This window comes from Apium graveolens, chromosome 9, assembly GCF_009905375.1.
Source record: "Apium graveolens cultivar Ventura chromosome 9, ASM990537v1, whole genome shotgun sequence".
Taxonomy (NCBI): Eukaryota; Viridiplantae; Streptophyta; class Magnoliopsida; order Apiales; family Apiaceae; genus Apium; species Apium graveolens.
Window position 1 is genome coordinate 82,066,980 of NC_133655.1, and position 3,691 is coordinate 82,070,670.

The window sequence follows — 3,691 nt, forward strand, 5'->3', positions numbered from 1 at the left end:
TGTGTGATGTAGTTATTAAGGTATTTTCTGGTAAAATTAGCAATTTTGATTCAGTTAATATCTTTATGCTCAACATGCTTTACATGCTAGTAACTGATAAATTTTTCAACTTTAGTGATCTAGTCATATTTGAGTTGGGATTTAAATTAGGTGAGCTAAATAAGAGGGGAAAAAAATGTTTACTATGCTAGATTTTTAATGATGCTTGCTAACCACCTCTCTGAGGATATTGTGTTTGAGAACCCAACCAACAAATTAGATTGTTGGGTTCAAGAAAGGAGAATCATTGCATATTTGAACAGGGAAAACCATCACAAAGAGGTGCCACTCTTCTATTTTCCAGTTATGGAGGCACCTCAGGTAAGTGAGGTAATTTCAACTGTTTGTACTCTTCCATCCTCAATTATTTCTTTTCCCTCTAGTGTAGCAGTGGAATCTGTGTCTATGACCAGACAGATGCCTACCCAAGCTACCAAATCCAAAATTTCAAAAATAAAGACAAAGAAAGCCCCCTCTGGTGTCTCTCAAAAGATGCCAGTTGTAAAATCCACCAAACCTAAAGAGGGGAGTGTGAAGGTGGGTAAGAAAGATGAAGGATAGGGTGAACATCAAAGAAACCCAAAGGATAAGATTGGAGAGGTGAGTGTTTCCCAGCCTAGCCACACTGCAGTTTCCCAACAAACTGCAGTGCTTAATAAGGACATTAGTTCATTACTGGTTTCATCTTCCCAAAAAGATGCTACCATTGAAACAAGCTCTCAGCCAAGAGCACAGGCCAAAAGGGTAAGGGACACAAGCTCACCCCAAACTTATACTAGAAAGAAGAAATCAAAGACCCTTGGGGTTGCACAGGGTTCATACACTGTGCAAATTGGTGTTAAAGACACAGCCACTGCACCTTCTCAAAGTCTGGTTGATGTGGCTCTAATAAATGTGGAGTCAAAGCCAAAATCTCTAATAATTGAAGCATCTGAAACACCAAATTCTCCCACACACTATTTGGATGTTGACATGATAAACACATCACTTCCAAATCCTCCATCTTTAACTCTCTTGGAGAAGCCAAAAATCCAAGCAAGTGAGCATCATCTTCTAGATTATTTGTTGGCTCACTTGCCATTTCTTTCGGAAACTGTTGAGACATCTGTGCCAAAATTTTCGTCAATCTGCACAGAGTCCACAATAGTTTCCACTCCAAACTCATTCATTTCTACTCACTCGATGGATAGTGTTCATCCGTCGAGTATTGATTGTATCCCAACGGATAAGTTTAACAACAGTTATCCGTCGGGTAGTCAAACTGCTAACCCGACGGATATTCCTTATCCGTCGAGTGTCTCTGCACAGCTTCAAATTTCATCAATTATTACAAGTGCAGAAGACTTAGTAGTAGTGCAATCACTCCTAGGACTGAGGGAAGGGAGTGAAATGAGTGAGAGTCTGGGTTGCTTTCAGGAAAAAGGAGAGGAAAAGAGTGATCCAATGCAGTTCATTTCTTCATGACTGGAAAAAGTGAGTGTGAGGAGTTCCACCTTAGATGGTGAAGGTGAGGGTGTGAGGGTGGGGAGCCAAGGTGAGACCTTGATGCAACAAAAGAGAGATCATGAGAGAAATGCAGGTACAAGAGTGATAAGGATGAAAACCATTACAAGTGAGTCAATGAATGCCAATGATGCAGATTGGAAAAGGCTATTTCACCAAGAATATTAAGCTGTTATAGACTCTATTTCCCTAGATACTGAGACATTTACTCACCTTGTTACAGCTTACCAAACTCTAGCTGTACAGGACAATGAGGAGGCTGAAAGATTGCTGAACTTGGTGCATACAACATAATCTTTACAGAGAGCAAAGGATGCAATCACTGCTATACCTTCTAACATTGGCAGTGATTTGGAGCTGGATGAAAATTATTTTGGGGATGCTGGTGGGGATGATGAAGAAGATATCATGGACATAGGGGGAGATGCAGATGTTCCTGCCTAGATGCTAACAAAAGAATGTTCCTACTCACATCTCCAATAAACATTATTCAAGCTAATTCATGACACCCAAACAGCCATTCAGGCATCTTCTAATGCCAACATAAAGAAGCTACTTACAGCACACCTTGAAGCATTCCAGTTGCATAAAATTCAAGCTCTCTAACATAATCAGAGTGTGGATGAGATCAAGCAAGAAATTTTTGAAGTAAAACAAGATCTCATAGCAAGGTTGGGTGCTAGAATTCCTGCAACCACCATGACTGAAATTGTTCGAAACTAAGGAAGGAGGCTGATCTCAATAGAAAAGTTGAGGCCATGGACTCAAGATTATCCAATGTAGAGAAGTCCATGACCAAGATACTTACCAATCAAGAAACTCAGGCTGCTCTACTCCAACAGTTGGTGGCTGCTCAACTCCCTCCCACACAACTTGATGATAACAAAAATGGGGAGAAAGGCTAAAGTGAGGGGGAGAAACAGCTCAACATTCAAGTAAGTAAAGCAATTGTGCCAACAATTGCTTTCCCAAAGCCACCAGCTAAAGATAACATTGATCTGATAAATAAAGCAACAGCCACATTGAGAGTGGCTGAGAAGAAGCAGTTGAGTCCAATCAACTGGGAGAAGATTGATGAGGATATTCAAAAGAGGTTTGGTCTAACAAAGAAGCCAGAAAAATTAGCCATTCATCACTCTCAAGTCAGGCAAATCTCTGTGAATGATATGAGCATGAATAATCTAGAAAGAGGCCAGCCATCTTGCATCAATCTCCAAAGGCTGAGCTAATTTTGAAGCCAAAGGTGAACTATCCTAAATCTTCTCTAAAGAACCCTTTGGACACTGTGTATGAGACACCAAAGCCTGATGAGAAGAAACTGATGTCAAGATCTATTGCATTCTACAAGGATCCGGCTGATTCAGCATTGAAAAGAAGAATTTCCAAGGTTTTCAGGAATGGTAAGGAAATTTGTGTGGTGGCTGGACACCCTCAATTTGCTGAAGCAAAAAAGAGAAGAAAAGGAAAGATTGAAGCAAGAAAAGAAGCAAGTTGCTCTAGATGCTAAAAAGGTCAAACAAAAGAAGGAGCAAGCTGCTATCTTGGCCAAGCTGCAAGCTGTGAAACCTACACAACAAATTCCTGAACAATCATCTGAAAACACTGAATCTAAGGAGCTGAAAATGCAAGAAGAATCACAGCAGAGAAAAAGGTTTAGATACAAACTTCATGCAAAGAGGAAAGTGAACTTTGATGAAAAGGATTTGGAAGATCAGTTTCCTAAAAAGTCTACATCTGCAACAACTCAAACATCCATGCCCTCTGTGGCACATGAAGAATTCAAGATAGATCCATCCAAGAATTTTTATGGTGAACCTAACATTCAAAAGGATGAGCCAATAGACTGAGATAGTCTACCAATTCCTGAACTCAATCTACCTTATTTCATGAAGCCAAAGAAGACAAAGAAAAGAGCAGTCAAGACAGTGAAGCCCTCAACTCTCAGATCCAAGTCCCTAACCAAAGTTTAAACCAAAGTCAATAAGGGAGATATTATGTACATCTGTGACATCAAGGAATTCTCAGATCTAAACCTCTATCTAGATGAACTAGAAGAAGTTAGAGGGATTGATGCTTACAAGAATCTACCTGAAAGGTTAGTATTCAAGTACAAGGGAGGAAAAGAGATACAATGGCCACTTCACAGGAT